Source organism: Dipodomys ordii, unplaced genomic scaffold, assembly GCF_000151885.1.
Source record: "Dipodomys ordii isolate 6190 unplaced genomic scaffold, Dord_2.0 Scaffold214, whole genome shotgun sequence".
Taxonomy (NCBI): Eukaryota; Metazoa; Chordata; class Mammalia; order Rodentia; family Heteromyidae; genus Dipodomys; species Dipodomys ordii.
In genome coordinates, this window is record NW_012267430.1 from 55153 (window position 1) to 70127 (window position 14975).

The 14975-nt window shown below is 41.1% G+C and overlaps 1 gene segment (V, D, J or C); it reads left to right on the forward strand.

Moving 5' to 3' along the window:
- LOC106000267 overlaps positions 1–14975 on the forward strand; it is a 242896-nt gene that overhangs the window by 50875 nt on the left and 177046 nt on the right.

Consider the following 14975-nt stretch of genomic DNA (forward strand, 5'->3'; position numbering starts at 1 on the left):
AAAAAAAAAAAAAAAAAAAAAAAAAAAAAAAAAAACGCCATTGCAGAATGTTTTGAAATGTAATATTAAGGAGTTGAATAATTAACATTTTTGTTTCATGGAATGCTGATATTAAATGATCCAGTTATTTTCAGGAAGAGGTTCACAATCTCATTGAGCAAGTCAAAGATTTGGAAAGTTATTTGTAGAGGTGTAAACACACTGTATTAAATAGGTAAGGTCTTATCTATGTGGGTTTGATTACAGAAACTAATAAAGGATGCTCTAAGTAATTTTTTAAAGATTTGGAAAGCTAATGGTTCACTAAATAAAAACTTTACAAAACAAAACAAAAAAAGCAAATAGGGAAGACACCAGTGGCTTAACCTGGGAAGCTGAGAATTGAACTGCACAGTTTGGAGCCAGTCCTGGTAAACTAATCTGAAAATCACTGATCTCGAAGAAAACAGGAAAAAGGTGGAAGTTGAGGCATGGCTCAAGTGGCACAGTGCCAGCCCTCAACTGAAAAGCCAAGTAAGAGAAGAGCAGCAGCAAGAGGTCTTGAGTTGAACCCCAGCACAGGAGGGGAGAATAGGAGCAGTGGAGGGGGAATGTTGTCCCTTGCTGCCCCCTGCTGGTCACCATTATGCACAGCAATCGCTAGGGAGAATTTTTTTAACATTTCTTTTTTATTATTATTAATAAGTTTTTTATTGTGAAAATACCGCACAGAGCGGTTACAATTACATGAGCAAGGAAATTAGTACATTTCTTATCAAGCATTATTACCTCCTCCTTTGTTTCCCCTTCCCATCCCTTACTATCAACCAACACTCCCTCTCACCCCCCTAACCCCCCTAAGTTGTAATGTTCATTTTTCATCTTAATGACTTGTACATCTCATTGTTGCAATGAATCCACCTGTATCCCTATTTAAACGATTTGTTTTTCCCTTCCCATTAACAAATTATACCAACATCAAATACAGTGAAAACAGGGTTTATACCATCAGGAGGGACATACAAAGCAACAAAGAAATCATCTTATAAATATTTTAGAAACAATACCAAGAAAGAAAAACATTTGAGTCCTTTTCTTGGGGTTCAGAGAATTATTGTTCCTCATCTGTCCTCCTTCAAAATACCTTGCATATTTTGCCGTTCATAAGTTATTTAGCACAATAGCTGATTTCAGCAACTCAGAGTATCAAATCTGTGAAGGACCTGTCCCATCATTTAAATATAATAAAACAAGTCCACTCAGAAAATTTGCCTAGTTCATCAAACTTGGTTCCTAGTGCTCTTCCCATCATTCGGATCCACCATCCCACCACCTGCTTCCACCTATAGTCACAGACTTCTCAGAAGCCATGTTATACATGTCAAGGACTCTAGGGTTTTCACTGCAAGCCGATAGCATAGCTGTCATCCAGAAACTACACACAGTACCAGAAACACAACAAAACGACTTCAAATCAAATTATATTTCAAACACCATAGACCCACAAAACACACGCAACTGACATTCTTGTTTTATTTTCTTATGTTTGCTTTGTTTGCTTGATTATTTTTAACAGAACTTACCACATAGCTTAGGCCTCTCATGAATTTCAGATCTCCCTGAGTGCTGATATAATAATCATGAACCATTCTACAGCGTCCACTGACATTTCGTTATTGACCAAGCACAACCCTATATTGAATGCAAGAAATTGTACAACTCACCTCACCTAGTCTAGACCTCATACCAGAAGACAAAAAGAGTAAATATGATTTTCAAATACCGGAGATTTCGATCTTCAGCATTTCCATGACATTGACCCTGTAAACAGTATCCTGAAGATGTAAGATTTCCAAATATTATTTTTAATAAGGTCTTACATTTTACCTGGATTGACATGAACTGTAATCCTGTTATTTACACCACCCAAGTAGCTAACATGAAACATATGAGCCCCCACAGGCTGACTGTGAAGAAGGTCATGGTCTGTCCATTTTGTCTTTATGGCTATGTTCCAGGGGCAGATGTCAGATATAAACATAACTGCTTTTTACAATGTTTAGAGACTTTTCTGTATCTTCTGTATAAAGCCATGCACAGAGTTACTTCTACACTAAAAGGAAATATAAAAAACTCCATAATTGTTCCTTCTCCTACAAATCACAGCATAAATTGCTCTCTCAAAGGCCTAAGGGCAGGAAGTCAGGAATTAATGTCCTCCCAGCTCTAACCCAACACTGTCACCACAGGGATCACCTTGGAAGCCCAGTCCTTGATTCAAATTTCCCTGAGACAATAAAAGACTGTATTCCACATTTTTTTTAACAAAATGAGTCTCTTTCTCAAATCTGGACTCATGATGGTAACTGCCAAATATCCATGACAATGGAAAGGACTGGCATATGGAAGGATATTGCTAAATTCATTCAGAGGAGAAAAAAATGCCATAAGTATTCATTGCATCTGATGAAATCAACATGTTCTTCTCTTAACAAATATGTCTGACCAGGCACCAGTGGCTCATACCTGTAATCCTTGCTGCTCAGGAGGCTGAGATCTGAGAAATATGGTTGTAAGCCAGCCTAGGCAGGAAAGACTATGAGACTCTTATCTCCAATTAACCAGGAAAAAGCCAGAAATGGAGGTATAGCTACATGGGTTCAGTGCCAACCATGAATGAAAAAGCTAAGAGGCAGTACCCAGGCCCTGAGTTCAAGCTCCAGTACTGGCACAACAAGTAAAAATAAATAAGAAATATTTTTGTTAGGTACCAGTGGCTCCTAAGTACACATACAGACCTGGGCTGAAAATTATATGAGACTCCATCTCCAAACTAGCAGCAAAAAGCATGATGTAAGGCCTGGATGAAGTGGTAGAGTATCAGCATAGCAAGTTTAAATCCCCTCAAACCAAGTACTACCAAAATATTTTGGGGGGGGATATTTTTATGAATCTGATATATCTAGAAATAAGTATGACAGAAAGTTAGCTAATTTGTAAATCTATTTCCCACAAATTGTGTATTTACTATTACAGTATAATTTCCAACCTTTGCTCTTGTATTGAACTGGGAAATTGGCTATTTAGCTGAAACAGAAATCCTTATTTTCCTCACTGCCAAGTACTCTTCACAGGAGCAACACAGAATTTTATTCACTAGGTCCAAGGAAAAGCTCTTGCCAACCTTTCTTTCTAACACGTTTGTCTACTTGGCAACTATCAGCATAGCAGCTCCAGTTTATGCTGTCAATGGTAGGAACCTGAAGGGCAATACATGGGAGGGCAAAGTTGTTTATCTACTTAGCTCAGAAGGACCCACACGGGCACTGCTCCCCTCCACCAAGAGACCAGTCTCCACACCTGCACTGCACTGAGTCTCTTTGCTGTCTTAGAGAGGTTGGTCCATATGTGCCTTCTCTCCCCCTTCCTCCCGAACAAACACATCCAGATGTTCCACATGACCTCTTATTGCCCACTGGATTTATCCTTGCTGGCTGGGGATTTATCTTTGCTAGCTTCTTTTCATTACAGAAACTGTTTGACTCAAATAAAATGCCTCCTTCCATGACCTTTATGTCTTACCACATTGCTGCACCCAATATTCAATTTGCATAGTGCTCCCTAGGGAGGAGCCTCCTTGTTCAGTCTAAGATAAAAGCTCAGCTCTCAGGCTAAGTTCAGCACTCCACATTTTAATTTCTCAAGATGAGGTGCCCTGCTCAGCTCCTGGGGCTACTGATGCTCTGGATCCCTGGTAAGGGCACAGACAGATGAAGGAAATGAGGGAGGAGATGGGGTTGATGGTGGAGTCTGAGTACAACACTGCTGCTGTTGTGTTCTCTCCACGTGTGAGGTGTATGGATCTCATACTTCCAGACTGTAGGTTCTGCTTAGAGCTATGTGGGGGCAAGAAGATTTCAGAGCATCTGGACATAGATGCTGCTGAAAATTGTTCTATAGAATGAGATAGTAAAGACAGTCCTCTGTGTGCAAATCTTAACTTCTTGCTTTGAAATTGAATATTTACAATTCAAATCAAAATTCAAATAATAATTTAGTACAATGGAAGAAACTTATGAAACCAGTTAAAAAGTTTTATGTGACTCCCTACTTGACTTTCTTCTTTCTAGGATCTAGTGGAGATGTTGTGATGATGCAGACTCCACTCACCCTGTCCATCAACCCTGAAGAGCCAGCCTCCATCTCCTGCAAGTCCAGTGAGAGCCTACTGCATAGCGATGGAAACACATACTTGTATTGGTACCTGCAGAAGCCAGGCCAGTCTCCACAACTCCTGATCTATAAGGGTTCCAACCGATTTACTGGAGTCTCAGACAGATTCAGTGGCAGTGGGTCAGGCACAGATTTCACACTGAAAATCAGCAGGGTGAAGCCTGAGGATGCAGGAGTTTATTACTGCAGGCAAGGTATAAAATACCCTAGCACTGTGATACAACCCAGAGCAAAAACCTCCCTGCATGGCGCAGCCCAGCTGTGCCCATGTGCTGCTTGCCTGGGGACCAGCAGAGAAGATTCTCTGAGTCTGTGTGCAAGGACAAGTTTGGGGAATTCAGAGACACAAACTGCAGCTGAGGTCTCTGTCCCATGAGGCCTCAGCTCCACTTAACAGAGCCCCATTCATGGTCAGCTACAACACACTCCCCATAGCATTTGTGACAAAAATGTACACGTGGTGTATGTTACTTGTAAGTAAATAGACAAGACTAATACAAAGGAAGGTTCCAGAAAGGTTGAAGACCTCTTTTCTTATGAAGATTTTCTCACAGAAAGAGGAAAGTGGCACAGATGACATCTAGAGGAGATTTTTTGCCTTGCCAATTTGGTTCTTTTTCCAAATTTAAATAGAAACTAAATCACAAACACACACAAATGACTTTCTTTGGGAAAGTAACAGAAGGAAAATCATGAAAATGGCTTATAATGGTTGTCCTTAAACTTAGACTTCTCATGATTTCAGGATTCAGTGGGGATAATGTGACACTACAGACTCTGCTCTTCCTATCCATCACACCTGGAGGGCTGGCCTGCATCACTAGAAAACTCACAGAGGGCATCTCAGAGTGGGTTCACACCTGTAATACCAGCTACACTGGAGGCTGAGGTTAAGAGGATTGCAGTTAAAGTCCAGCCCAGCAAAAGGTTAGCAATACTCCATATCAGCAAACAAACTGGCTGGCTGGCACACATCTGTAGTTCTAGCTATGCAGGAAGTTGAGGGTCTTTGACAACTCTGAGCAATAATGAAAGAATTTACCTAAAAATTAATGGAAGCAAAAAAGGACTTGAGGGTAGCTTGGATCAAGTGGTAGAGTGTCTAGCGAGCAGCTGGCCCTGAGATCAAAACTCAGTACCAAGGAAGAAGAAAAGACACGAGAAGTGAAGACATCCCTTCTGGATGGTAATTTCCATTACTTCACATTCCATGGGAAGGGTTGCCTACCAAGACCTCTGAATCATCACTGGCTTGCACCTTAGATTCAATCAGAGGTTACCAATCCATCATGAGAGCATAAGCAAACTTGCAAAAGGTGTCTGTGCCCTCATCATACACTATGGATGACATGTTATAGAATGACATGTATGACAGACATTGCGGCCTCAATGGCCAGGAGTAACACAGAAGGCAAAACTCAAGATGCGAAGGTCAGCAAGGAATGCTCTCAAGCATTAAGACCCAAGCACATCAAAATAGCATCAGTTCCTTGTTCAAGGGAGAGGACCCACAATGTTAAAGAGAATAGAAAATGGTGCAGGAGAAAATACTATTTGAAAAACAAAATAAAATAAAAATCACAGCTTCCATTGTTATATGAGTGGTGCTGATGGAAAGATTGCTTTTCCTCAATTAGAAAGGAAGATATGTGAAAGGTTAAAGTTTGAGGCAGTGACAACTTGTTGCTTGTTTCTGTCTAGCAAAGCAACATGTGGTGGTAATCCAAACACCTGCTTGATTGTGTCCCTATTATAAGACCTGCAAATCCTTAGCTCGGGGCTCTCCTCCTAGGCTCTGCTGTGTTGGAGTGTAGGACGAGGCCTGAACTGCAGCCCGTTTAAATAAAACAGTCAGCAGAGTCTGACTCTCGGTGTTCTTTTTGGGGGGCGGTCCTGCGACCTTGGCATTACATATTATGGGGGCTTGTCTGGGATTCCCCCCAAAGACCCCCAAGACCTCAGACTCCAAAGGTAAAACACAGCTGTCTTTGTTAATTTGTCTTGTCCTGTTGTTTGTCTGTTTTACTTTTGTTTTCCCTTGTGAGGAGGGCAGCTCCGATTCGTAAAGGGTTGTCGACGCAGATGCGCTTGTACCACAACTCTGGAGGAAATGGGAGATGTCCCAGATACTCTTGTGGGGCTGGGGTAACCCTGCCGTGTGCAATGGGGGTCCTTGGAACACCTCGGTGTGGAGGGGGGTGGGGGAGAGTCCTTGGAACCCCGCTGTGTGACGCTTTTTTTTCAGTCCTGCATGTGTTTTGTTTGTATTGTTTATGTTTCGTTTTTTTTTTTTTGGACTGTATGACTGACGGGACTGGAAACCATGGTCAACACTCCATCTAGCCCCCTAGACTTACAAAAAGAAACTGAGAAAGAAGAAAAGAAAAGGTAACCCCCGGTTTTTCAGGGAGATAACTTGGAAGAAGAAATATTTCCTCCCCCATACTCCCCTACCCAGGTTCCTTTTGCAGAACCTGAGAATGATCAAGAGAAGGAGGGAGCTATAGAACCCTTGGCACCTGCCCTTAAAGTTTCTGAGGGGCCAGTCACTCCACAATGCCATGGGATCAACCCTCCTTCTAATGCAGCTGTTTTTCCCTTATACGCCTTAGGTCCTGTGGATGCAGATGGTCAACAACAACTCCAATATTGGCCATTTTCTACCAGTGATCTATACAATTGGCATCCCCAAAATGTCCCCTTTTCTGAGAAACCCCAGGATTTAATTTGTTTGCTTGAAACTATTCTCTTTACTCATCAGCCCACTCATCACCTTTTTACCACTGAAGAGAGAGACCATATCTGAGAGGCAGCCCAGAAACACTTCCCTGGCCCCACAGGAGCACCCATCATGGATCCTGCCCTGATCGCTGCCTATTTTCCTGAGATCCACCCAACATGGGACTACAATACGGTTGAAGGTAGGGAGCGACTCCTTGTCTATCACCAGGCTCTGTTGGCAAGTCTGAAGGCGGTGGCTCACTGACCTACTAATATGGCCAAGGTTTATGATGTAAGACAGGGAGGAAGTGAAAATCTGGCAGCATATCTTGAGCGGCTCATGGAAGTTTTTAGTCAATATACCCCATATGATCTTGAGACCCAGGAGTTGGCTCAGATGATTATGTTTGCCTATATAAATCAAGCTGCACCAGACATAAAGCAAAAGTTGCAGGTTCTAGACAAACTTGGTGAAAAGTCTATTAGGAATCTAGTAGCCACGGCAGAAAACGTTTTACAATAAGAGAGACAGAGGAGCAAAGACAGAAAAGGAAGGACAGAGAACATGAAATTGAGCTTGAAAAGAGAGACTGGGCCAAGGAAAAGAGGCCAGACTTGTTGGACTAACCACTATCACATGCTGAGCATACCTGGTTCACAGACAGCAGCAGTTTCATTCGAGAGGGAAAAAGGCACGGAGGCGCAGCAGCCACCACGGGCACTGAGATAGTGTGGGCAGAAGCACTCCCCCAGGGGAGGTCTGCACAAAGAGCAGAACTAGTGGCACTAATAAAAGCCCTAAAAATGAGAAAAGGGAAGAGACTAAACATTTACATGGACAGTCCGTATGCTTTTGCCACCGTGCATTTCCATGGAGCCATTTACCAAGAGAGGGGGCTGCTGACAGCTGAGGGAAAGACTATTAAAAACAAACAAGAAATTTTAAGCCTCATCCGGGCCATATGGGAACCAGCAAATATTGCCATTATGCACTGCCCTGGCCATGAAAAGGGAACTGATTCTATAACCAAAGGAAATAACTTGGCCGATCAGGCAGCTAAGGAGGCAGCCCTCCAGCCCAGAGTGGAAGTAAGGACTCTAGTAGACCCAGGGCCATGAGCTTTGCCTCCTGAGCCTCAGTACTCCCAAGAAGACTTGGAGTGGATAAAGAAAATTTCCATGGCCTATAAGCCTCTGGACAGAGAAGGAAACAAAGACTGGTAGAAAAGTGGTGAGGGGAAACTTATCTTGCCACAAATATTGGGCAAGGGGATTCTTACGAGAATCCATCAGGTCTCTCACATGGGAACCTGAAGAATGCAGGACTTGCTCCGACACTCAGAAGTAAAAATTAGGCAAGGAAATCAACTCATTGAGGACATTGTTAAAAATTGTAAAGCCTATCAGCTCACCAATGCCCCCAATCAACCAGTTACAAAAGGAGCTCACCTCCGTGGAGGTGTATTGGGAAGTAGACTTCACAGAAATTAAAACTGGAAATTTTGGATATAAATATTTGCTAATTTTTGTAGACACTTTTTCAGGATGGGTTGAAGCCTACCCAACAAAGCATGAGACTGCGAAAGTCATTGCTAAGAAGATCCTGGAAGAAATCCTACCCAGGTATGGCTTCCCATCCACCATCGGGTCGGACAATGGACCAGCCTTCATCTCAAAAGTAAGTCAGGGAATAGCCATGGCACTGGGGACAGATTGGAAATTGCACTGTGCTTATAGACCCCCGAGTTCAGGGCAGGTAGAAAGAATGAATCGGACTCTAAAAGAGACATTAACTAAATTGGCCTTGGAGACTGGCACACACTGGGTATCGCTCCTTCCTTTTGCCTTGTTTACAATAAGAAATTCACCCTATCAGCTTGGCTTTACTCATTTTGAAATAATGTATGGACACCCTCCACCCATTATCCCTAGCCTTCAGACTACTTGCTGATTTGGATGATACTTAATTTCTGTGTAAGCTTGACTATTTACAGCTGGTGCATGAGAGTATGTGGCCCCAGCTTAGAGCATTATATGATTCTGCTTCTATTCCTACCCGCCATTTGTTTAAACCAGGGGACTGGGTGTTTGTTCAAAGGCACAACTTGAGATCTCTAGAACGATGGTGGAAGGGACCTTACATGGTGCTACTGGCTACACCTACTGCCCTTAAGGTGGATGGTATTGCTGCTTGGATCCACTGCTCCCATGCCAGACCAGCTGACCTCTTTGCCCTGGATGACCATTGGGAAACATGGGAAGTCTCCAAGCTACCCAACCACTCCGCATACGCCTCAAGAAAAGGAAAATGGACTGATTGTTATTGGTATACTCATTCAAGATCAAGACCTGTTGGAGTTTAGTTTGGAGCCAGAGCCACAAGATTGTGGCTCAGGACCATAAGTCAAGGGGGGCGATGAAAGGTTAAAGTTTGAGGCAATGACCACTTGTTGCTTGTTTCTGTCTAGCAAAGCAACATGTGGTGGTAATCCAAACACCTGGTAGATTGTGTGCCTTTATAAGACCTGCAAATCCTTAGCTTGGGGCTCTCCTCCTAGGCTCTGCTGTGTCAGAGTGTAGGACGAGGACCAAGCTGCAGCCCATTTAAATAAAACAGCTGTAGAGTCTGACTCTTGGTGGTCTTCTTGCAGGGGTTCCTGCGACCTTGGCATAACAATATGGAGACATGCACACTGGAATGTGTAAATGAATAGTTGCCTGTAAACTAACACTGGCTGCCCAGACAACATAGAGATTATCTTGTTGGGTAAAAGATGAATATGGGTACAAATGGGATGATTTGGGCCTCAAATCCTCACCTTTGGAGGTGGAGATCAGGAGTTCATTCTCACCAGCAGTTTGTAAGAAATTATTGTTGCTGCTGCTGTTCTTGATGTTGGCTTGTTCTAAGTGATTGAATAGAGCCAAGGCCTTTGTGGGACAGACCCAGCTGCAGTTTGATATTTTGAGTTCCCCAAGCTTGCCCTCACACAGGCTCAGAACATCTGCTCTGCTGGTCCCCAGATAAGAAGCAGGTGGGGACAGCTTGGCCATCATTCACAGGGAGGTTTTGCCCTGGGCTGTACCACAGGGGTAAGATATTGTGTACCTTGGAAGCAATAATAAACTCAGCATCCACATAGGGATAGACATTGCTGATTTTCAGAATGAAATCTGTGCCTGACCTGTGTGGGACTCAAGAGCCTTTGGAAAGTCTTGTAATTTCTTTTGCCATAGATCCTGGCCAGGCTGAACATGAAATTGTGTCATTTGCAAAGAAGTGGGTAAATCTGGGACCTTCATGTTAAGCAAAGCAAGCCAGGTTCACATGCTTTCTCTCATGTGTGCTTGCTAAGCCTAAAAGATAAATGTGCATGTAAATGTACAAAGAAATATGGGAGACATATAACATGTTTATAATAAATGAACATAAGTAATAAACATGTCATAGTAGGACTGTTGGAGAGGATTAGATATGGAAAAGCAAGGGTTAAAGGATGAACAATATCTAAATTTACTTCATCTATGGATAAAGAGAGCAAAATTGGGTGCACTGAAGTCTGGAATAATAGGGTAATAGGGTTAGAGAATGTGACAACAAGTGAGAGGTGCAATCTCATCGGGGTAGTATATATGCAAAATATTAGGTTAAAGCCCATTTGAATATTACCATACACTAAGAATTTAAATGACAGTAATAGAAATAGTAATTACAAGTGGGAGAGGGGAGGGTGAATGAGAGTAAATATGATGGAAATACTTTATGTACATGTTTGACAATGGAATAATAACACGGAGATTGATTTGGGAAGGGAGCAAGGAGGGACAGTGATGCAGGGAGAGAATCTATCAAGGTCCACTGTTTGCAGTGATGGATCCACCCAAATAAAACCTCCTGTATAATTGACTGATGCCAATTTTTAAGAAATGTTGAAAAATAGTTTAAAGATCTATACTGTAGCTGGGCAAAGTGGCTCATGCCTGTAATCCTAGCTACTCAGGAGGCTGAGATCTGAGGATGACTGTTCAAAGTCAGCCTCAGCAGGAAAGACCATGAGACTCTTATCTCCAATAAACCACTCAGAAAATGGAAGTGTACTATGGCTCAAGTGGTTGACCACTAGCCTTCAGCTGAGGAGCTGAGGAACAGTGCCCAGGCCCGGAGTTGAAGCCCCATGACCGACAAAAATAATCTATACTCTATAGTAGGCATCATAAGTAATCCCAAGATGATCTGAGTATATAGTAGGGTGAGTATATGTTAAATGTAAATACTGCATAACATTTTTATTTAAGCACATGATGAAATTCTATCCACAGCTAGTCCAGAATACTAAACTAAACAACTGTTCTGCTGGTCCCCAGACAAGAAGCACATGGGGACAGCTAGGCTACCATTCACAGGGAGGTTTTGCCCTGGCCTGTATCACAGGGGTAAGATTGTGTACCTTGGAAGCAGTAGTAAACTCCATCATTCACAGCAGGGTAGACATTACTCAACAATATAGACACCGATTTCATGCTAGTGTGATCCTTTTGATTAAGGAAACTTTCCCTTTTCCACTGACTGAGTTTAGATTTCATGACTTTCCTAGGATATATGTATTACAGACTGTGTTAAATATTCACATGGTTTCAGAAGTAGTAATGTTATCTGATTATGTGAAGAAAGGATTCTACCCTAAACTGGCTGAGTGACAGACCTTTAGTTTTTTCCTACACATCAAATTCCACAGCTAATCCTTAAAACTACCTTAGATAAACTATTTTAAAGTACAATGGTATTGGGAAAGGAAACATTTGATTGCCATGAAACGTTACTAGTTATTAAACTCAGAAAAGAACATCTTATAAAAAATGAATAAATACAATAATATTCTAAATGTAGATAGGCAGAAATATACATATGTACATATAAACGTGTGATATGTGTGTTTGTAGTGTGTGGCTGATAGATTGTGAGATAGAAAGATACAGAGATAGAATGATAGACAAGTAGAATAGATGCAGATAAGGAGATAGAGGCATAGATGATAGAGATGTAATCACTGTTCTTGGTTGCTAGCAAGCTGATCTATGACTCAAGTAGGCACATGGCTTATCCTACTCTGTGATGTGCTGAAAAAGCTTTATAACTGTAACTGACTTCAGATTAAGTTACTTGGTCAACATGAGATATTTCATTCCTTTCATTTTAATAATTTACAGAATGTTTAATTATATATAAACACATAACATAGTGTAATTACCCCCCCCAATGTCACCAATTAGCATTTTCCAACCTCGTTTCACCTACATGTTGGATCTAAATTACCTCTAAAACCTACATACACACAACACACACATACACACACATGCACATGCTTGCATGCACGCACGCTCCCAAGCACAAACGCTCACACTGTTTAAGCCAAGTATCACTACTTTGTTAACTGATGATGACTTTTTAAAAACAACCATACCACTTGAGACTTAAAAGTAATTCCCATCTAGTAACATCTCATTCTTGTAATTCTAGCTGCTCAGAAGGGTGAGATACAGCCCAGGCAGGAAAATCAATGGAATTATTATCTCCAATTAACTGTCAAAAAGCCAGAAGTGAAGCTGTGGCTCAAGTGGTAGTACGCTACCCAGAGAGAGTGCCCAGGCCCTGAGTTCTAGCCCCATGACTGGAAATATATCTAGTACCCAGTTCTACTCAAACTTCCTTCATTGTATTCAAGGTTGTTTTCATACTTAAGATTGTTTAAATCAAGTCCCAGACATAAATAAATGAATGTATAAGTTTTAACAAAGTCTTAAAATGAGTACATATTTTAAATATTTACAGGGAATATCAAAAGAGATATTCGTGTGTACGTGTGTGTGTGTGTGTGTGTGTGTGTGTGTGTGTGTGTGTGTATACCGGTACTGTATCTTGAACTCAGGACATATGTGCTCTCTCATAGCTTATTTCGTTCAAGCACAGTGATCTACTACTTGAGCCACAGCTCCAATACTAGCTTTTTGGTGATTAAATTGAGATAAGATTCTCCCATACATTCCTATGTAGAGGGGCTTCAAACCACTATTCTCACACCTCAGCCTTGTAAGTAAAAAGGATTACTGGTTGAGCCACCAACACCCAACTAAAAAGCTTTTATGTAAGAAAGAATGTAGAGCACCCACCTTGCATTTACTGATATCTTTTCTGGGAACTAAAGCTCATAAGATTTCAGATAGTGATAGGGAAATAATATTAGGATGACTTTGTCTTTTGTCTTCTTTACACGAAAATGCCCATGTTAATGACATACTACATAAGGAATTCAACATATAGTAAGTCTAAGATCCTCACTGTCTTTCTACAACAATATTACACTGAGGTGCCCATGGATAAACTTAAGAGAAAATTGATCAAGGATGAGTAAATCTAATGGGAAATGGTGTCACACATATCTAGTAATTAAATTGCACAATTCAAAAATTATTTTTAAAAGAAAGTATGACTGAAAGACCTGAAAAAAAGAACACAATGTGACAAGGTAGAATAGGGATGTATTTTGTTTGAAATTGACCACAGAAGTTCATTCAGCTGGTGAACAGGGTGCAGAGACAGAAGAGATAAACTAGGTATATGGCCTTCTGTGTTTCAGGTTTTGAAACAAGGTATCATGGACTTAATATTAGGAAAGAAATGAATCCAAGTAATGATGGGGTTTAATATTAAGAAGTAAATGAGACAAAAAATGAGAAATTGGAGCAAAATAGAAGCCTGTAGGATTAAAGGAAGAAGAGAGAAGAAGAATTGATCTATCCAGAAGCACTAGACCCAACAGCACCAATGGTTCCTGCCTGTAATCTTAGCTACTCAGAAGGCTAAGATCTGAGGATTGCAACTCTAAGGAACCCAACCTGTGAGAAATTCCATGAAATTCATATCTTCAATTAACCAAGAAAATAAGGGCAAATGCATTACTCAAGCAGAAGAGTACTAGCCTTCAAGAAAAGAAAGAAGAAAAGAATAGAAAAGAAAAGCACTTCAGGAATACCACACAGGCCCTGAGTTCAAGCTTAAGGAATAGCACTCACATGCACACATATACACACAACTATATCTGTTTCTAAAGAGTAAAGAGTAACTTCATGGCATCAGCCATTTGAACATGAGAAATATTCAGGTACCTATAATATAAAAACTCCTAACAATGTCTCTCAGACAAACTTACCATATTTTGCTACAATTACCTCCCTCAAAGAAAGATACAAAAGCAAAAGCACCTGAACGATTTCCTGGTCCCTGAAAACCCTACCAGGACTCAATGGATAAATGCTCCCTCTCACACAGGGAGGAGGGATGCAGTTCAGGGCTGTGTGAGAAGGCAGCTGTTCACACAGCAAGGCTCACTGACCCATGGCCTGGACAGGAGGTTTGGGATCGAGGCTGAAGCACTGTGAAAGGAAAGTTATACTTCTGTTGGCAGTAATAATCTGCCACATCTTCAGCCTGCATGCTGCTTAACATCATCTTATATGGTCATATTACATAGCTTTTGACCTTTTCTGCATGTCTAGTAAGATTATCCTAGACATATAATAGTTATTGCAAAAAAAGAAAACTATGGAACTTATGTTTCTTTGTGTCTGGCTTACTTCACTTAATATAATTTTTCCAAGACTTTCCATTGCCTAACAAATGGGGTGGTGTCATTCTTTCTGATGGTGGCATAGAATTCCATTATATACATATATATCCATTATCTTGATCCATTCATGTACTGAGGGCCATCTGGGTTGGTTCCATATCTTAGCTACAGTGAATAATGCTATAATAAATATAGTTCTGCTGCTGGGAAGGAGGTTTTTATGAATCTGACATAACTGGAAATAAGTATGACAGAATGTGCACAGAACTAGTTTGTAGTTCCCAGAAACTTTGTATTCACAATTAAAAGTGAAATTTCCCACCTTTGCCTTAGTTTTAAACTAGGCAATTAACTCTTTAGCTGAAGCAGAAAATTCTTTATTTTTAATTTAATTTTATTTTATTTGTGAACATACTG